General features: G+C 45.4%; 1 protein-coding gene across 8 annotated transcripts in view; it reads right to left on the bottom strand.

Moving 5' to 3' along the window:
• LOC128694093 (uncharacterized) overlaps positions 1 to 22,586 on the bottom strand; it is a 188,012-nt gene that overhangs the window by 60,012 nt on the left and 105,414 nt on the right. The window lies entirely within an intron of this gene.

The following is a 22,586-nucleotide window of genomic DNA, read 5'->3' as shown; positions in this document are numbered from 1 at the left end:
GTGTATATACCGCTATTGTATATACCGCTAGTGTACATACCGCCAGTGTATATACCGCTATTGTATATACCGCTAGTGTACATACCGCCAGTGTATATACCGCTATTGTATATACCGCTAGTGTACATACCGCCAGTGTATATACCGCTATTGTATATACCGCTAGTGTACATACCGCCAGTGTATATACCGCTATTGTATATACCGCTAGTGTACATACCGCCAGTGTATATACCGCTATTGTATATACCGCTAGTGTACATACCGCCAGTGTATATACCGCTATTGTATATACCGCTAGTGTACATACCGCCAGTGTATATACCGCTATTGTATATACCGCTAGTGTACATACCGCCAGTGTATATACCGCTATTGTATATACCGCTAGTGTACATACCGCCAGTGTATATACCGCTATTGTATATACCGCTAGTGTACATACCGCCAGTGTATATACCGCTATTGTATATACCGCTAGTGTACATACCGCCAGTGTATATACCGCTATTGTATATACCGCTAGTGTACATACCGCCAGTGTATATACCGCTATTGTATATACCGCTAGTGTACATACCGCCAGTGTATATACCGCTATTGTATATACCGCTAGTGTACATACCGCCAGTGTATATACCGCTATTGTATATACCGCTAGTGTACATACCGCCAGTGTATATACCGCTATTGTATATACCGCTAGTGTACATACCGCCAGTGTATATACCGCTATTGTATATACCGCTAGTGTACATACCGCCAGTGTATATACCGCTATTGTATATACCGCTAGTGTACATACCGCCAGTGTATATACCGCTGGTGTACAGTATATACCTTCAGTGTATATACCTTCAGTATATATATCCTCACTGTATATACTTTCGGTGTATACACCTTCAGTGTATATATTTTCAGTGAATATACTCTCACTAAATATATATACATTGAATATCCCTCAGTGTGGCTTAGAAAGACACGTAAGCAAACACTATAACATATTTATTAGAAAACGTTTCGGTCCTGGGACCTTGATCACTTCTAACATACACAGGTAGAAAGACATTATATATATAGTGTCAGGGGCCCGAGACTGTTCAACTGCCTCCCAGCACACCACATTATATATATATAGGCGGAGAGTGAGATGTGACGCACGTGACCTGAGGAATGTCATAAGAACATAAGAATGGAGGAACACTGTAGAAGGCCTACTGGCCCATGCGAGGCAGGTCTTTATCAAAACAACCTCTACCTATGAGGCCCTGCCTCGCATGGGCCAGTAGGCCTTCCACAGTGTTCCTCCATTCTTATGTTCTTATGACATTCCTCAGGTCACGTGCGTCACATCTCACTCTCCGCCTATACCTGGAGTTTACCTGGAGAGAGTTCCGGGGGTCAACGCCCCCGCGGCCCGGTCTGTGACCAGGCCTCCTGGTGGATCAGAGCCTGATCAACCAGGCTGTTGCTGCTGGCTGCACGCAAACCAACGTACGAGCCACAGCCCGGCTGATCCGGAACTGACTTTAGGTGCTTGTCCAGTGCCAGCTTGAAGACTGCCAGGGGTCTGTTGGTAATCCCCCTTATGTGTGCTGGGAGGCAGTTGAACAGTCTCGGGCCCCTGACACTATATATATAATGTCTTTCTACCTCTGTATGTTAGAAGTGATCAAGGTCCCAGGACCGAAACGTTTTCTAATAAATATGTTAGTGTTTGCTTACGTGTCTTTCTAAACCAACTTGTCGGTATTTATTACCAAGGTTTATACCATCCCTCATTGTATATACCTTAACTGCACATGCCCTCAATGTTTATACCTTCAGTATATATGCCTTTAATATAAACCTTCAATGTATATAAGTGTATATACACTCAGTGTATATACCCCTCGTTGTATATACCCTCAGTGTATATACCCCTCGTTGTATATACCTTCAGTGTATATACACTCAGTGTATATACCCCTCGTTGTATATACCCTCAGTGTATATACCCCTCGTTGTATATACCCTCAGTGTATATACCCCTCGTTGTATATACCCTCAGTGTATATACCCCTCGTTGTATATACCCTCAGTGTATATACCCCTCGTTGTATATACCTTCAGTGTGTATACCTCTCAGTGTATATACCAGAATATAGCTTGGACCAGAATGTTATCTTGGAGGGCAGGATAACACGTAGATAATAAGTATATCTGATAACGTAGATACCAAGGCCAAGGATTTGTTCATATTGTACCATAATTGTGTATGGTATATTGTACATTAAAATGGTATGAAATACCGACAGGTTGTTAGGTAAGACACATATGGAACAATACTCTTCTCCAGACTGAGGGACTGACCACCTCAAAACTTTAAGGGTGATGGACTGATTACATCGTCTTCAAGTATCTTCTGCTTCTATCAACTTTTCTGTACTCGACTGAAGAAGCCTACTGTGTAGGCGAAACGTTTCATAATAAAGATACCTAACTGTTGCATATGTGTCTTACCTAACAATCTGTCGGTATTTTATACCATTTTAATGTTCAATCTGTCAGACACTGCAACACAAGGGTATCTTGGTACAGACCTCCAATCAACTTCGACAACTTCCACTAGTGAGAGCGGCTGGATTTGAGAGGGACCTGACCTCTCAAAATATGAGTTCTTACCTCTCCTAGTGGCCTACGTCTCACCTCTTGGCACTATATAAGCTCCATCCTGTCACTTCATCTCCATATTGTTTCATACTATTGAACAATGCTCTTCTCCAGACTGAGGGACTGACCACCTCAAAACTTTAAGGGTGATGGACTGATTACATCGTCTTCAAATATCATCTGCTTCTATCAACTTTTCTGTACTCGACTGAAGAAGCCTACTGTGTAGGCGAAACGTTTCGAAATAAAGATACCTAACTGTTGCAAATGGTATATTGTACCATAATTGTGTATGGTATGTTGTACCATAATTGTGTATGGTATATTGTACCATAATTGTGTACGGTATATTGTACCATAATTGTGTATGGTATATTGTACCATAATTGTGCATGGAGTCTTGAAGACAGCCAGGGGTCTTGAAGACAGGGGTCTTGAAGACAGCCAGGAGTCTTGAAGACAGCCAGGGGTCTTGAAGACAGCCAGGGGTCTTGAAGACAGCCAGGGGTCTTGAAGACAGCCAGGGGTCTTGAAGACAGCCAGGGGTCTTGAAGACAGCCAGGGGTCTTGAAAACAGCCAGGGGTCTTGAAGACAGCCAGGGGTCTTGAAGACAGCCAGGGGTCTTGAAGACAGCCAGGGGTCTTGAAGACAGTCAGGGGTCTTGAAGACAGCCAGGGGTCTTGAAGACAGCCAGGGGTCTTGAAGACAGTCAGGGGTCTTGAAGACAGTCAGGGGTCTTGAAGACAGTTAGGGGTCTTGAAGACAGCCAGGGGTCTTGAAGACAGCCAGGGGTCTTGAAGACAGTCAGGGGTCTTGAAGACAGCCAGGGGTCTTGAAGACAGTCAGGGGTCTTGAAGACAGGGGTCTTGAAGACAGCCAGGGGTCTTGAAGACAGCCAGGGGCCTTGAAGACAGCCAGGGGTCTTGAAGACAGTCAGGGGTCTTGAAGACAGCCAGGGGTCTATTGATAATCCGCCTTATGTATGCTGGGAGGCAGTTGAACAGTCTTGGGCCCCTGACACTTACTGCATTCTCTCTTATCGTGCTATTGACACCCCTGCTTTTCATCGGGGGAATGTTGCATCGTCTGCCGAGTCTTCTGCTTTCATAGGGAGTGATTTTCGTGTGCAAGTTTGGTACTAATCCTTCTTGGATTACCTCTTTGTCTATGTCAGATATGAGGATAAGAAACAGGATGGGGGCGAGTACTGTGCCTTGTGGAACAGAGCTTTTCATAGAAGCCGCCTCAGACTTTACTCTCTTGACTCTATGTGTTCTGTTTGTCAGGAAGTTATAGATCCATCTACCAACTTTTCCTGTTATTCCTTTATCAAGCATTTTCTGCGCTATTAAACCATGGTCACACTTGTCAGTCTATCGCAAAGTCTGTGTATCCTACATCTGCATTTCGTTTGTCCTCCAGTGCATCTAAGACCACGTCATAGTGCTCCAGTAGTTGTGAGAGGCAGGAGCGACCATCCAAGAACATGTCATAGTGATCCAGTAGTTGTGAGAGGCAGGAGCGACCATCCAAGACCATGTCATAGTACTCCAGTAGTTGTGAGAGGCAGGAGCGACCATCCAAGAACATGTCATAGTGGTCCAGTAGTTGTGAGAGGCAGGAGCGACCATCCAAGAACATGTCATAGTGATCCAGTAGTTGTGAGAGACAGGAGCGACCATCCAAGACCATGTCATAGTACTCCAGTAGTTGTGAGAGGCAGGAGCGACCATCCAAGAACATGTCATAGTGGTCCAGTAGTTGTGAGAGGCAGGAGCGACCATCCAAGAACATGTCATAGTGGTCCAGTAGTTGTGAGAGGCAGGAGCGACCATCCAAGACCATGTCATAGTACTCCAGTAGTTGTGAGAGGCAGGAGCGACCATCCAAGACCATGTCATAGTACTCCAGTAGTTGTGAGAGGCAGGAGCGACCATCCAAGACCATGTCATAGTGGTCCAGTAGTTGTGAGAGGCAGGAGCGACCATCCAAGACCATGTCATAGTACTTCAGTAGTTGTGAGAGGCAGGAGCGACCATCCAAGAACATGTCATAGTACTTCAGTAGTTGTGAGAGGCAGGAGCGACCATCCAAGACCATGTCATAGTGGTCCAGTAGTTGTGAGAGGCAGGAGCGACCATCCAAGATCATGTCATAGTACTTCAGTAGTTGTGAGAGGCAGGAGCGACCATCCAAGAGCATGTCATAGTAGTCCAGTAGTTGTGAGAGGATGGAGCGACCATCCAAGATCATGTCATAGTACTCCAGTAGTTGTGAGAGGCAGGAGCGACCATCCAAGAACATGTCATAGTGGTCCAATAGTTGTGAGAGGCAGGAGTGACCATCCAAGACCATGTCATAGTACTCCAGTAGTTGTGAGAGGCAGTAGTGACCATCCAGGACCATTTCATAGTGATCCAGTAGTTGTGAGAGGCAGTAGTGACCATCCAAGACCATGTCATAGTGATCCAGTAGTTGTGAGAAGCAGTAGTGACCATCCAAGACCATGTCATAGTGATCCAGTAGTTGTGAGAGGCAGTAGTGACCATCCAAGACCATGTCATAGTGATCCAGTAGTTGTGAGAGGCAGTAGTGACCATCCAAGACCATGTCATAGTGATCCAGTAGTTGTGAGAGGCAGTAGTGACCATCCAAGACCATGTCATAGTGGTCCAGTAGTTGTGAGAGGCAGTAGTGACCATCCAAGACCATGTCATAGTGGTCAAGTAGTTGTGAGAGGCAGTAGTGACCATCCAGGACCATTTCATAGTCATCCAGTAGTTGTGAGAGGCAGTAGTGACCATCCAAGACCATGTCATAGTGATCCAGTAGTTGTGAGAGGCAGTAGTGACCATCCAAGACCATGTCATAGTGATCCAGTAGTTGTGAGAGGCAGTAGTGACCATCCAAGACCATGTCATAGTGATCCAGTAGTTGTGAGAGGCAGTAGTGACCATCCAAGACCATGTCATAGTGATCCAGTAGTTGTGAGAGGCAGTAGTGACCATCCAAGACCATGTCATAGTGATCCAGTAGTTGTGAGACGCAGTAGTGACCATCCAAGACCATGTCATAGTGGTCCAGTAGTTGTGAGAGGCAGTAGTGATCATCCAAGACCATGTCATAGTGGTCCAGCAGTTGTGAGAGGCAGTAGTGACCATCCAAGACCATGTCATAGTGGTCCAGCAGTTGTGAGAGGCAGTAGTGACCATCCAAGACCATGTCATAGTGGTCCAGCAGTTGTGAGAGGCAGTAGTGACCATCCAAAACCATGTCATAGTGGTCCAGCAGTTGTGAGAGGCAGTAGTGACCATCCAAGACCATGTCATAGTGGTCCAGTAGTTGTGAGAGGCAGTAGTGACCATCCAAGACCATGTCATAGTGATCCAGTAGTTGTGAGAGGCAGTAGTGACCATCCAGGACCATGTCATAGTGGTCCAGCAGTTGTGAGAGGCAGTAGTGACCATCCAAGACCATGTCATAGTGATCCAGTAGTTGTGAGAGGCAGTAGTGACCATCCAAGACCATGTCATAGTGATCCAGTAGTTGTGAGAGGCAGTAGTGACCATCCAAGACCATGTCATAGTGGTCCAGTAGTTGTGAGAGGCAGTAGTGACCATCCAAGACCATGTCATAGTGGTCCAGCAGTTGTGAGAGGCAGTAGTGACCATCCAAGACCATGTCATAGTGGTCCAGCAGTTGTGAGAGGCAGTAGTGACCATCCCAGACCATGTCATAGTGGTCCAGCAGTTGTGAGAGGCAGTAGTGACCATCCAAGACCATGTCATAGTGGTCCAGCAGTTGTGAGAGGCAGTAGTGACCATCCAAGACCATGTCATAGTGGTCCAGTAGTTGTGAGAGGCAGTAGTGACCATCCAAGACCATGTCATAGTGATCCAGTAGTTGTGAGAGGCAGTAGTGACCATCCAAGACCATGTCATAGTGGTCCAGCAGTTGTGAGAGGCAGTAGTGACCATCCAAGACCATGTCATAGTGGTCAAGCAGTTGTGAGAGGCAGTAGTGACCATCCCAGACCATGTCATAGTGGTCCAGCAGTTGTGAGAGGCAGTAGTGACCATCCAAGACCATGTCATAGTGGTCCAGCAGTTGTGAGAGGCAGTAGTGACCATCCAAGACCATGTCATAGTGGTCCAGTAGTTGTGAGAGGCAGTAGTGACCATCCAGGACCATGTCACAGTGGTCCAGCAGTTGTGAGAGGCAGTAGTGACCATCCAAGACCATGTCATAGTGGTCCAGTAGTTGTGAGAGGCAGTAGTGACCATCCAAGACCATGTCATAGTGGTCCAGCAGTTGTGAGAGGCAGTAGTGACCATCCAAGACCATGTCATAGTGGTCCAGCAGTTGTGAGAGGCAGTAGTGACCATCCCAGACCATGTCATAGTGGTCCAGCAGTTGTGAGAGGCAGTAGTGACCATCCAAGACCATGTCATAGTGGTCCAGCAGTTGTGAGAGGCAGTAGTGACCATCCAAGAACATGTCATAGTGGTCCAGTAGTTGTGAGAGGCAGTAGCGACCATCCAAGACCATGTCATAGTGATCCAGTAGTTGTGAGAGGCAGTAGTGACCATCCAGGACCATGTCATAGTGGTCCAGCAGTTGTGAGAGGCAGTAGTGACCATCCAAGACCATGTCATAGTGGTCCAGTAGTTGTGAGAGGCAGTAGTGACCATCCAGGACCATGTCATAGTGGTCCAGCAGTTGTGAGAGGCAGTAGTGACCATCCAAGACCATGTCATAGTGGTCCAGTAGTTGTGAGAGGCAGGATCGACCATCCAAGACCATGTCATAGTACTCCAGTAGTTGTGAGAGGCAGGAGCGACCATCCAAGACCATGTCATAGTACTCCAGTAGTTGTGAGAGGCAGGAGCGACCATCCAAGACCATGTCATAGTGGTCCAGTAGTTGTGAGAGGCAGGAGCGACCATCCAAGACCATGTCATAGTACTTCAGTAGTTGTGAGAGGCAGGAGCGACCATCCAAGAACATGTCATAGTACTTCAGTAGTTGTGAGAGGCAGGAGCGACCATCCAAGACCATGTCATAGTGGTCCAGTAGTTGTGAGAGGCAGGAGCGACCACCCAAGATCATGTCATAGTACTTCAGTAGTTGTGAGAGGCAGGAGCGACCATCCAAGAGCATGTCATAGTAGTCCAGTAGTTGTGAGAGGATGGAGCGACCATCCAAGATCATGTCATAGTACTCCAGTAGTTGTGAGAGGCAGGAGCGACCATCCAAGAACATGTCATAGTGGTCCAATAGTTGTGAGAGGCAGGAGTGACCATCCAAGACCATGTCATAGTACTCCAGTAGTTGTGAGAGGCAGTAGTGACCATCCAGGACCATTTCATAGTGATCCAGTAGTTGTGAGAGGCAGTAGTGACCATCCAAGACCATGTCATAGTGATCCAGTAGTTGTGAGAGGCAGTAGTGACCATCCAAGACCATGTCATAGTGATCCAGTAGTTGTGAGAGGCAGTAGTGACCATCCAAGACCATGTCATAGTGATCCAGTAGTTGTGAGAGGCAGTAGTGACCATCCAAGACCATGTCATAGTGATCCAGTAGTTGTGAGAGGCAGTAGTGACCATCCAAGACCATGTCATAGTGGTCCAGTAGTTGTGAGAGGCAGTAGTGACCATCCAAGACCATGTCATAGTGGTCCAGTAGTTGTGAGAGGCAGTAGTGACCATCCAGGACCATTTCATAGTGATCCAGTAGTTGTGAGAGGCAGTAGTGACCATCCAAGACCATGTCATAGTGATCCAGTAGTTGTGAGAGACAGTAGTGACCATCCAAGACCATGTCATAGTGATCCAGTAGTTGTGAGAGGCAGTAGTGACCATCCAAGACCATGTCATAGTGATCCAGTAGTTGTGAGAGGCAGTAGTGACCATCCAAGACCATGTCATAGTGATCCAGTAGTTGTGAGAGGCAGTAGTGACCATACAAGACCATGTCATAGTGATCCAGTAGTTGTGAGACGCAGTAGTGACCATCCAAGACCATGTCATAGTGGTTCAGTAGTCGTGAGAGGCAGTAGTGACCATCCAAGACCATGTCATAGTTGTCCAGCAGTTGTGAGAGGCAGTAGTGACCATCCAAGACCATGTCATAGTGGTCCAGCAGTTGTGAGAGGCAGTAGTGACCATCCCAGACCATGTCATAGTGGTCCAGCAGTTGTGAGAGGCAGTAGTGACCATCCAAAACCATGTCATAGTGGTCCAGCAGTTGTGAGAGGCAGTAGTGACCATCCAAGACCATGTCATAGTGGTCCAGTAGTTGTGAGAGGCAGTAGTGACCATCCAAGACCATGTCATAGTGATCCAGTAGTTGTGAGAGGCAGTAGTGAACATCCAGGACCATGTCATAGTGGTCCAGCAGTTGTGAGAGGCAGTAGTGACCATCCAAGACCATGTCATAGTGATCCAGTAGTTGTGAGAGGCAGTAGTGACCATCCAAGACCATGTCATAGTGATCCAGTAGTTGTGAGAGGCAGTAGTGACCATCCAAGACCATGTCATAGTGGTCCAGTAGTTGTGAGAGGCAGTAGTGACCATCCAAGACCATGTCATAGTGGTCCAGCATTTGTGAGAGGCAGTAGTGACCATCCAAGACCATGTCATAGTGGTCCAGCAGTTGTGAGAGGCAGTAGTGACCATCCCAGACCATGTCATAGTGGTCCAGCAGTTGTGAGAGGCAGTAGTGACCATCCAAGACCATGTCATAGTGGTCCAGCAGTTGTGAGAGGCAGTAGTGACCATCCAAGACCATGTCATAATGGTCCAGTAGTTGTGAGAGGCAGTAGTGACCATCCAAGACCATGTCATAGTGATCCAGTAGTTGTGAGAGGCAGTAGTGACCATCCAGGACCATGTCATAGTGGTCCAGCAGTTGTGAGAGGCAGTAGTGACCATCCAAGACCATGTCATAGTGGTCCAGTAGTTGTGAGAGGCAGTAGTGACCATCCAGGACCATGTCATAGTGGTCCAGCAGTTGTGAGAGGCAGTAGTGACCATCCAAGACCATGTCATAGTGGTCCAGCAGTTGTGAGAGGCAGTAGTGACCATCCAAGACCATGTCATAGTGGTCCAGTAGTTGTGAGAGGCAGTAGTGACCATCCAGGACCATGTCATAGTGATCCAGTAGTTGTGAGAGGCAGTAGTGACCATCCAAGACCATGTCATAGTGGTCCAGCAGTTGTGAGAGGCAGTAGTGACCATCCAAGACCATGTCATAGTGGTCCAGCAGTTGTGAGAGGCAGTAGTGACCATCCAAGACCATGTCATAGTGGTCCAGTAGTTGTGAGAGGCAGTAGTGACCATCCAGGACCATGTCATAGTGGTCCAGCAGTTGTGAGAGGCAGTAGTGACCATCCAGGACCATGTCATAGTGGTCCAGCAGTTGTGAGAGGCAGTAGTGACCATCCAAGACCATGTCATAGTGGTCCAGCAGTTGTGAGAGGCAGTAGTGACCATCCAAGACCATGTCATAGTGGTCCAGCAGTTGTGAGAGGCAGTAGTGACCATCCAGGACCATGTCATAGTGGTCCAGAAGTTGTGAGAGGCAGTAGTGACCATCCAAGACCATGTCATAGTGGTCCAGTAGTTGTGAGAGGCAGTAGTGACCATCCAGGACCATGTCATAGTGGTCCAGCAGTTGTGAGAGGCAGTAGTGACCATCCAAGACCATGTCATAGTGGTCCAGCAGTTGTGAGAGGCAGTAGTGACCATCCAAGACCATGTTATAGTGGTCCAGTAGTTGTGAGAGGCAGTAGTGACCATCCAGGACCATGTCATAGTGATCCAGTAGTTGTGAGAGGCAGTAGTGACCATGCAAGACCATGTCATAATGGTCCAGCAGTTGTGAGAGGCAGTAGTGACCATCCAAAACCATGTCATAGTGGTCCAGCAGTTGTGAGAGGCAGTAGTGACCATCCAAGACTATGTCATAGTGGTCCAGTAGTTGTGAGAGGCAGTAGTGACCATCCAGGACCATGTCATAGTGATCCAGTAGTTGTGAGAGGCAGTAGTGACCATCCAAGACCATGTCATAGTGGTCCAGCAGTTGTGAGAGGCAGTAGTGACCATCCAAGACCATGTCATAGTGGTCCAGCAGTTGTGAGAGGCAGTAGTGACCATCCAAGACCATGTCATAGTGGTCCAGTAGTTGTGAGAGGCAGTAGTGACCATCCAGGACCATGTCATAGTGGTCCAGCAGTTGTGAGAGGCAGTAGTGACCATCCAGGACCATGTCATAGTGGTCCAGCAGTTGTGAGAGGCAGTAGTGACCATCCAAGACCATGTCATAGTGGTCCAGCAGTTGTGAGAGGCAGTAGTGACCATCCAAGACCATGTCATAGTGGTCCAGCAGTTGTGAGAGGCAGTAGTGACCATCCAGGACCATGTCATAGTGGTCCAGCAGTTGTGAGAGGCAGTAGTGACCATCCAAGACCATGTCATAGTGGTCCAGTAGTTGTGAGAGGCAGTAGTGACCATCCAGGACCATGTCATAGTGGTCCAGCAGTTGTGAGAGGCAGTAGTGACCATCCAAGACCATGTCATAGTGGTCCAGCAGTTGTGAGAGGCAGTAGTGACCATCCAAGACCATGTCATAGTGGTCCAGTAGTTGTGAGAGGCAGTAGTGACCATCCAGGACCATGTCATAGTGATCCAGTAGTTGTGAGAGGCAGTAGTGACCATCCAAGACCATGTCATAGTGGTCCAGCAGTTGTGAGAGGCAGTATTGACCATCCAAGACCATGTCATAGTGGTCCAGCAGTTGTGAGAGGCAGTAGTGACCATCCAAGACCATGTCATAGTGGTCCAGTAGTTGTGAGAGGCAGTAGTGACCATCCAGGACCATGTCATACTGGTCCAGCAGTTGTGAGAGGCAGTAGTGACCATCCAGGACCATGTCATAGTGGTCCAGCAGTTGTGAGAGGCAGTAGTGACCATCCAAGACCATGTCATAGTGGTCCAGCAGTTGTGAGAGGCAGTAGTGACCATCCAAGACCATGTCATAGTGGTCCAGCAGTTGTGAGAGGCAGTAGTGACCATCCAAGACCATGTCATAGTGGTCCAGTAGTTGTGAGAGGCAGTAGTGACCATCCAAGACCATGTCATAGTGGTCCAGCAGTTGTGAGAGGCAGTAGTGACCATCCAAGACCATGTCATAGTGATCCAGTAGTTGTGAGAGGCAGTAGTGACCATGCAGGACCATGTCATAGTGGTCCAGCAGTTGTGAGAGGCAGTAGTGACCATCCAAGACCATGTCATAGTGGTCCAGCAGTTGTGAGAGGCAGTAGTGACCATCCAAGACCATGTCATAGTGGTCCAGTAGTTGTGAGAGGCAGTAGTGACCATCCAAGACCATGTCATAGTGGTCCAGCAGTTGTGAGAGGCAGTAGTGACCATCCAGGACCATGTCATAGTGGTCCAGTAGTTGTGAGAGGCAGTAGTGACCATCCAAGACCATGTCATAGTGGTCCAGCAGTTGTGAGAGGCAGTAGTGACCATCCAAGACCATGTCATAGTGGTCCAGCAGTTGTGAGAGGCAGTAGTGACCATCCATGACCATGTCATAGTGGTCCAGAAGTTGTGAGAGGCAGTAGTGACCATCCAGGACCATGTCATAGTGGTCCAGCAGTTGTGAGAGGCAGGAGCGAGCTGCTGTGAACCCGTGTTACCCTGGGATGTGAAACAGATGGTGTCTACAGGAGTGCCGTGTTACCCTGGGATGTGAAACAGATGGTGTCTACAGGAGTGCCGTGTTACTCTGGGATGTGAAACAGATGGTGTCTACAGGAGTGCCGTGTTACCCTGGGATGTGAAACAGATGGTGTCTACAGGAGTGCCGTGTTACCCTGGGATGTGAAACAGATGGTGTCTACAGGAGTGCCGTGTTACCCTGGGATGTGAAACAGATGGTGTCTACAGGAGTGCCGTGTTACTCTGGGATGTGAAACAGATGGTGTCTACAGGAGTGCCGTGTTACTCTGGGATGTGAAACAGATGGTGTCTACAGGAGTGCCGTGTTACCCTGGGATGTGAAACAGATGGTGTCTACAGGAGTGCCGTGTTACCCTGGGATGTGAAACAGATGGTGTCTACATGAGTGCCGTGTTACCCTGGGATGTGAAACAGATGGTGTCTACAGGAGTGCCGTGTTACCCTGGGATGTGAAACAGATGGTGTCTACAGGAGTGCCGTGTTACCCTGGGATGTGAAACAGATGGTGTCTACAGGAGTGCCGTGTTACCCTGGGATGTGAAACAGATGGTGTCTACAGGAGTGCCGTGTTACCCTGGGATGTGAAACAGATGGTGTCTACAGGAGTGCCGTGTTACTCTGGGATGTGAAACAGATGGTGTCTACAGGAGTGCCGTGTTACTCTGGGATGTGAAACAGATGGTGTCTACAGGAGTGCCGTGTTACTCTGGGATGTGAAACAGATGGTGTCTACAGGAGTGCCGTGTTACTCTGGGATGTGAAACAGATGGTGTCTACAGGAGTGCCGTGTTACCCTGGGATGTGAAACAGATGGTGTCTACAGGAGTGCCGTGTTACTCTGGGATGTGAAACAGATGGTGTCTACAGGAGTGCCGTGTTACTCTGGGATGTGAAACAGATGGTGTCTACAGGAGTGCCGTGTTACTCTGGGATGTGAAACAGATGGTGTCTACAGGAGTGCCGTGTTACTCTGGGATGTGAAACAGATGGTGTCTACAGGAGTGCCGTGTTACTCTGGGATGTGAAACAGATGGTGTCTACAGGAGTGCCGTGTTACTCTGGGATGTGAAACAGATGGTGTCTACAGGAGTGCCGTGTTACTCTGGGATGTGAAACAGATGGTGTCTACAGGAGTGCCGTGTTACCCTGGGATGTGAAACAGATGGTGTCTACAGGAGTGCCGTGTTACTCTGGGATGTGAAACAGATGGTGTCTACAGGAGTGCCGTGTTACTCTGGGATGTGAAACAGATGGTGTCTACAGGAGTGCCGTGTTACTCTGGGATGTGAAACAGATGGTGTCTACAGGAGTGCCGTGTTACCCTGGGATGTGAAACAGATGGTGTCTACAGGAGTGCCGTGTTACTCTGGGATGTGAAACAGATGGTGTCTACAGGAGTGCCGTGTTACCCTGGGATGTGAAACAGATGGTGTCTACAGGAGTGCCGTGTTACTCTGGGATGTGAAACAGATGGTGTCTACAGGAGTGCCGTGTTACCCTGGGATGTGAAACAGATGGTGTCTACAGGAGTGCCGTGTTACCCTGGGATGTGAAACAGATGGTGTCTACAGGAGTGCCGTGTTACCCTGGGATGTGAAACAGATGGTGTCTACAGGAGTGCCGTGTTACCCTGGGATGTGAAACAGATGGTGTCTACAGGAGTGCCGTGTTACCCTGGGATGTGAAACAGATGGTGTCTACAGGAGTGCCGTGTTACTCTGGGATGTGAAACAGATGGTGTCTACAGGAGTGCCGTGTTACTCTGGGATGTGAAACAGATGGTGTCTACAGGAGTGCCGTGTTACCCTGGGATGTGAAACAGATGGTGTCTACAGGAGTGCCGTGTTACTCTGGGATGTGAAACAGATGGTGTCTACAGGAGTGCCGTGTTACTCTGGGATGTGAAACAGATGGTGTCTACAGGAGTGCCGTGTTACTCTGGGATGTGAAACAGATGGTGTCTACAGGAGTGCCGTGTTACTCTGGGATGTGAAACAGATGGTGTCTACAGGAGTGCCGTGTTACCCTGGGATGTGAAACAGATGGTGTCTACAGGAGTGCCGTGTTACTCTGGGATGTGCAACAGATGGTGTCTACAGGAGTGCCGTGTTACCCTGGGATGTGAAACAGATGGTGTCTACAGGAGTGCCGTGTTACCCTGGGATGTGAAACAGATGGTGTCTACAGGAGTGCCGTGTTACCCTGGGATGTGAAACAGATGGTGTCTACAGGAGTGCCGTGTTACCCTGGGATGTGAAACAGATGGTGTCTACAGGAGTGCCGTGTTACCCTGGGATGTGAAACAGATGGTGTCTACAGGAGTGCCGTGTTACCCTGGGATGTGAAACAGATGGTGTCTACAGGAGTGCCGTGTTACTCTGGGATGTGAAACAGATGGTGTCTACAGGAGTGCCGTGTTACCCTGGGATGTGAAACAGATGGTGTCTACAGGAGTGCCGTGTTACCCTGGGATGTGAAACAGATGGTGTCTACAGGAGTGCCGTGTTACCCTGGGATGTGAAACAGATGGTGTCTACAGGAGTGCCGTGTTACCCTGGGATGTGAAACAGATGGTGTCTACAGGAGTGCCGTGTTACCCTGGGATGTGAAACAGATGGTGTCTACAGGAGTGCCGTGTTACTCTGGGATGTGAAACAGATGGTGTCTACAGGAGTGCCGTGTTACTCTGGGATGTTAAACAGATGGTGTCTACAGGAGTGCCGTGTTACTCTGGGATGTGAAACAGATGGTGTCTACAGGAGTGCCGTGTTACTCTGGGATGTGAAACAGATGGTGTCTACAGGAGTGCCGTGTTACCCTGGGATGTGAAACAGATGGTGTCTACAGGAGTGCCGTGTTACTCTGGGATGTGAAACAGATGGTGTCTACAGGAGTGCCGTGTTACCCTGGGATGTGAAACAGATGGTGTCTACAGGAGTGCCGTGTTACCCTGGGATGTGAAACAGATGGTGTCTACAGGAGTGCCGTGTTACCCTGGGATGTGAAACAGATGGTGTCTACAGGAGTGCCGTGTTACCCTGGAATGTGAAACAGATGGTGTCTACAGGAGTGCCGTGTTACCCTGGGATGTGAAACAGATGGTGTCTACAGGAGTGCCGTGTTACCCTGGGATGTGAAACAGATGGTGTCTACAGGAGTGCCGTGTTACTCTGGGATGTGAAACAGATGGTGTCTACAGGAGTGCCGTGTTACTCTGGGATGTGAAACAGATGGTGTCTACAGGAGTGCCGTGTTACTCTGGGATGTGAAACAGATGGTGTCTACAGGAGTGCCGTGTTACCCTGGGATGTGAAACAGATGGTGTCTACAGGAGTGCCGTGTTACTCTGGGATGTGAAACAGATGGTGTCTACAGGAGTGCCGTGTTACCCTGGGATGTGAAACAGATGGTGTCTACAGGAGTGCCGTGTTACCCTGGGATGTGAAACAGATGGTGTCTACAGGAGTGCCGTGTTACTCTGGGATGTGAAACAGATGGTGTCTACAGGAGTGCCGTGTTAGTCTGGGATGTGAAACAGATGGTGTCTACAGGAGTGCCGTGTTACTCTGGGATGTGAAACAGATGGTGTCTACAGGAGTGCCGTGTTACCCTGGGATGTGAAACAGATGGTGTCTACAGGAGTGCCGTGTTACCCTGGGATGTGAAACAGATGGTGTCTACAGGAGTGCCGTGTTACTCTGGGATGTGAAACAGATGGTGTCTACAGGAGTGCCGTGTTACTCTGGGATGTGAAACAGATGGTGTCTACAGGAGTGCCGTGTTACCCTGGGATGTGAAACAGATGGTGTCTACAGGAGTGCCGTGTTACCCTGGGATGTGAAACAGATGGTGTCTACAGGAGTGCCGTGTTACCCTGGGATGTGAAACAGATGGTGTCTACAGGAGTGCCGTGTTACTCTGGGATGTGAAACAGATGGTGTCTACAGGAGTGCCGTGTTACTCTGGGATGTGAAACAGATGGTGTCTACAGGAGAGCCGTGTTACCCTGGGATGTGAAACAGATGGTGTCTACAGGAGTGCCGTGTTACCCTGGGATGTGAAACAGATGGTGTCTACAGGAGTGCCGTGTTACCCTGGGATGTGAAACAGATGGTGTGTACAGGAGTGCCGTGTTACCCTGGGATGTGAAACAGATGGTGTGTACAGGAGTGCCGTGTTACTCTGGGATGTGAAACAGATGGTGTCTACAGGAGTGCCGTGTTACCCTGGGATGTGAAACAGATGGTGTGTACAGGAGTGCCGTGTTACCCTGGGATGTGAAACAGATGGTGTGTACAGGAGTGCCGTGTTACTCTGGGATGTGAAACAGATGGTGTCTACAGGAGTGCCGTGTTACCCTGGGATGTGAAACAGATGGTGTGTACAGGAGTGCCGTGTTACCCTGGGATGTGAAACAGATGGTGTCTACAGGAGTGCCGTGTTACTCTGGGATGTGAAACAGATGGTGTCTACAGGAGTGCCGTGTTACTCTGGGATGTGAAACAGATGGTGTCTACAGGAGTGCCGTGTTACTCTGGGATGTGAAACAGATGGTGTCTACAGGAGTGCCGTGTTACTCTGGGATGTGAAACAGATGGTGTCTACAGGAGTGCCGTGTTACTCTGGGATGTGAAACAGATGGTGTCTACAGGAGTGCCGTGTTACCCTGGGATGTGAAACAGATGGTGTGTACAGGAGAGCTGATCTTCGCTTCTCACAATCCTTCACAAAGTTAGTGCTATCAGTCGGTAGTTCTTTGTAAGTGATGTACTGTCACCTTTGTGGAGTGTATGTTACAATGGTACGGTTACTCAAGTACACAGTATAGTACAATTACTACACAACGGTGTATGGTACAATTACTACAGTACAATGTATGGTACAATTACTACAGTGCTATGTATGGTACAATTACTACAGTACAATGTATGGTACAATTACTACAGTACACAGTATATAATTACTATAGAATAGTGTATGGTACAATTATTACTACATAACAGTGTATGGTACAATTACTATGGTACAATGCATGGTACAATTACTATGGTACAATGTATGGTACAATACTACAGTACAGAGTATGGTACAATTACTACAGTACAGTGTATGGTACAATTAATACTACAGTACAGTGTATGGTACAATTATTACTACAGTACAGTGTATGGTACAATTATTACTACAGTACAGTGTATGGTACAATTACTATAGTACAGTGCATGATGCATTTATTTCTACAGTATGGTGTATGGTACAATTACTACAGTACATTGTATGGTACAAATGCTACAGCACAATGTATGGTACAATTACTATAGTACAATGTATGGTTCAATTACTACAGTACAATGTATGGCACAACTACTACCGTACAATGTATGGTACAATTGCTACAGTACAATTTATGGTACAATTGCTACAGTACAATTTATGGTACAATTACTACCGTACAATGTATGGTACAATTGCTACAGTACAATTTATGGTACAATTGCTACAGTACGGTGTATGGTACAATTACTACAGTACAATGTATGGTACAATTATTACAGTACAATTTATGGTACAATTGCTACAGTATGGTGTATGGTACAATTACTACAGTACAATGTATGGTACAATTACTACAGTACAATGTATGGTACAATTGCTACAGTACAATTTATGGTACAATTGCTACAGTATGGTGTATGGTACAATTACTATAGTACAATGTATGGTACAATTACTACAGTACAATGTATGGTACAATTGCTACAGAACAATTTATGGTACAATTGCTACAGTATGGTGTATGGTACAATTACTACAGTACAATGTATGGTACAATTACTACAGTACAATGTATGGTACAATTACTACAGTACAATGTATGGTACAATTACTACAGTACAATGTATGGTACAATTACTACAGTATGGTGTATGGTACAATTACTACAGTACAATGTATGGTACAATTGCTACAGTACAATGTATGGTACAATTACTACAGTACAATGTATGGTACAATTACTACAGTATGGTGTATGGTACAATTACTACAGTAAAATGTATAGTACAATTACTACAGTATGGTGTATGGTACAATTACTACAGTATGGTGTATGGTACAATTACTACAGTACGGTGTATGGTACAATTACTACAGTACAATGTATGGTACAATTACTACAGTATGGTGTATGGTACAATTACTACAGTATGGTGTGTGGTACAATTACTACAGTACGGTGTATGGTACAATTGCTACAGTATGGTGTATGGTACAATTACTACAGTATGGTGCATGGTACAATTACTACAGTATGGTGTATGGTACAATTACTATAGTATGGTGTATGGTACAATTACTACAGTATGGTGTATGGTACAATTACTACAGTACAATGTATGGTACAATTACTACAGTATGGTGTATGGTACAATTACTACAGTATGGTGTATGGTACAATTACTACAGTATGGTGTATGGTACAATTACTACAGTACGGTGTATGGTACAATTGCTACAGTATGGTGTATGGTACAATTACTACAGTATGGTGCATGGTACAATTACTACAGTATTGTGTATGGTACAATTACTACAGTATGGTGTATGGTACAATTACTACAGTATGGTGTATGGTACAATTACTACAGTACAATGTATTGTACAATTACTACAGTATGGTGTATGGTACAATTACTACAGTATGGTGTATGGTACAATTACTACAGTATGGTGTATGGTACAATTACTACAGTACAATGTATGGTACAATTACTACAGTATGGTGTATGGTACAATTACTACAGTATGGTGTATGGTACAATTACTACAGTATGGTGTATGGTACAATTACTACAGTATGGTGTATGGTACAATTACTACAGTATGGTGTATGGTACAATTACTACAGTACAATGTATGGTACAATTACTACAGTACAATGTATGGTACAATTACTACAGTATGGTGTATGGTACAATTACTACAGTACAATGTATGGTACAATTACTACAGTATGGTGTATGGTACAATTACTACAGTATGGTGTATGGTACAATTACTACAGTACAAAATATGGTACAATTACTACAGTACAATGTATGGTGCAATTACTACAGTATGGTGTATGGTACAATTACTACAGTATGGTGTATGGTACAATTACTACAGTATGGTGTATGGTACAATTACTACAGTACAAAATATGGTACAATTACTACAGTACAATGTATGGTGCAATTACTACAGTATGGTGTATGGTACAATTACTACAGTATGGTGTATGGTACAATTACTACAGTATGGTGTATGGTACAATTACTACAGTACAATATATGGTACAATTACTACAGTATGGTGTATGGTACAATTACTACAGTATGGTGTATGGTACAATTACTACAGTATGGTGTATGGTACAATTACTACAGTACAATGTATGGTACAATTACTACAGTATGGTGTATGGTACAATTACTACAGTATGGTGTATGGTACAATTACTACAGTATGGTGTATGGTACAATTACTACAGTATGGTGTATGGTACAATTACTACAGTACAATGTATGGTACAATTACTACAGTACAATGTATGGTACAATTACTACAGTATGGTGTATGGTACAATTACTACAGTATGGTGTATGGTACAATTACTACAGTATGGTGTATGGTACAATTACTACAGTATGGTGTATGGTACAATTACTACAGTATGGTGTATGGTACAATTACTACAGTATGGTGTATGGTACAATTACTACAGTACACTGTATGGTACAATTACTACAGTACAAAATATGGTACAATTACTACAGTACACTGTATGGTACAATTACTACAGTACAAAATATGGTACAATTACTACAGTACAATGTATGGTACAATCACTACAGTACAATGTATGGTACAATTTATTTATTTATTTATTTATAATTTGAGCACACTTACAGAGGTACAAAAAAAAAAAAATACAGATAAGAGCAGCATGCCAAAGCCACTTATACTATGCATAGCATTACGGGCTGGCTTAAAATTAACTTAAGATTAACTAAGCAATGATGAAATCAGTGAAAAACATTAATGTAAACTGATTACTATAAAGCACAAGTGAGTATTACAAAGACAGGTTATATGGTTGCATGCATTGTTGTAAATTCAGTAGAATGGAGTATTCTGTTAGGTAGTGAATTTAAAAAATAATAAAGTTAGATTGGGTTTTAGGTTTAACATTTATGTGATATAATTGTGAGAAACATTTAAGATATACAATTTATAAGGTTCAGTTATTCAGTATTTATTTGGTTTTGGGTGAGTAAGTGATCTTTGAGAAGAGACTTGAATTTATAAACAGGTAGTGTTTCTTTTATATTAACAGGTAATGAATTCCAGATTTTAGGGCCTTTTATGTGCATTGAGTTTTTGCATAGCGTGAGATGGACACGAGGAATATCAAAGAGTGATCTGTGCCTTGTGTTATGGTCATGTGTTCTGTTGAGGTTGGCAAGGAGATGTTTGAGGGGAGGGTTAATATCAGAGTTGAGTGTTCTATGTATGTAATAGGTGCAGTAATAAGTATGGATGTTTTGTATGGTGAGTAGGTTGAGTGTATTGAATATTGGTGGAGTGTGCTGCCTGTAGTGAGAATTTGTTATCATTCTAACTGCAGCCTTTTGTTGGGTAATTAGTGGTCTGAGATGGTTACTTGTTGTTGAGCCCCATGCACAAATTCCATAGGTGAGATAGGGGTAAATAAGAGAGTGATATAGGGCCAGGAGGGCTGACTGTGGAGCATAGTACCGTATCTTCGATAGTATGCCTACAGTCTTGGAAATTTTCTTAGAAATTTGTTGTATATGTGTATGAAATTTGAGTCTATTATCAAGGTGGATTCCTAAGAATTTTCCCTCTGTTAGCTTTGTGATAGGTGATCCGTTTATCATTATGTTAAGAGGGACATCTGTAGCTCTGTTACCAAACTGAATGAAGTAGGTTTTGTCAATGTTTAGTGTAAGTTTGTTAGTACTCATCCAGGTAGATATTTTCTGTAATTCGGTATTTACAGTATTGGCTAGCGTGACTGGGCTCGGGTGGGAGAAGACGTATGTTGTGTCATCAGCAAATAGTGTGGGTTTGAGTAATTGAGAAGCATTTGGTAGGTCATTTATGTATAGGAGAAAGAGAAGAGGGCCAAGGACACTTCCCTGTGGGACACCAACTGTAATTGGTTGTGCAGAAGAGTTTGCCCCATTTGCGTACACATATTGGCTTCTGTTGCTGAGGTATGACTTGAGGTAGTTGAGGGAGTGCCCTCTTATACCATAGTGTGATAATTTTACGTGGAGCAAGTCATGGTCAACTGTATCAAAAGCTTTACGTAAGTCAATGAAGATCCCCAGTGGGACTTCTTTTTTCTCTATTGCAGTGTATATATGTTCTAGCATGTGTATAATAGCATCATTAGTATTTTTATTAGGCCTGAATCCAAATTGGCAGGGGTTGAGTATGTTTTGGGAGATAAGGTAGGAGTAGATTCGTTTATGAATTAATTTTTCGAAGATTTTTGAGAGAGGGTGTAAGTTGGATATTGGCCTATAGTTATTCAACTCTGTTTGGTCTCCTCCTTTGTGGATCGGGGTGACCCTTGCTATTTTGAGTACTGTAGGGAAGGTGGAGGATTCAATGGATTTGTTAAAGAGTGTTGCAATGATTGGTGATAGCACTTGTGACACTTTTTTGTATATAAAGGGTGGTAAGGTATTTAAATCTCCTGCCTTGTTTTTTAGTGCGTTGATAATAAGGGAGACTTCGTATGGGTTAGTCGGAGCTAGGAACAGTGTGTTCGGGTAGTTGCCGGTGAGGTAGTCATTTGGTGGGGTATCTGAGCTTGGGATTTTATTGGCAAGGTTTTGTCCTATAGTGGAGAAGAAATCATTGAGTCTGTTTGCTGTTTCTGTTGGTGGGAGTTGGGGTTCATCTGATTTTGCTAATTTTATTTCGCTATTTCGTGATATCTTTTTTGTTCCCAGAATTTCTGATAGGGTTTTCCAGGTCTTTTTTATATCACCTCGTAAGTTGGATAATCTGTTCTCATAATACAATTTTTTTGCCCTTCTTATCAGGCTGGTTAGGATTGACGAGTAACGTTTTGTTTGGTCTCTGGTTATGTGACCCATTCTGTACTG

The sequence above is a fragment of the Cherax quadricarinatus genome, chromosome 43 (assembly GCF_038502225.1).
Source record: "Cherax quadricarinatus isolate ZL_2023a chromosome 43, ASM3850222v1, whole genome shotgun sequence".
Classification (NCBI taxonomy): Eukaryota; Metazoa; Arthropoda; class Malacostraca; order Decapoda; family Parastacidae; genus Cherax; species Cherax quadricarinatus.
Note: the sequence above shows the minus strand (reverse complement) of the source record. Positions and strands in the feature narration are given on the sequence as shown.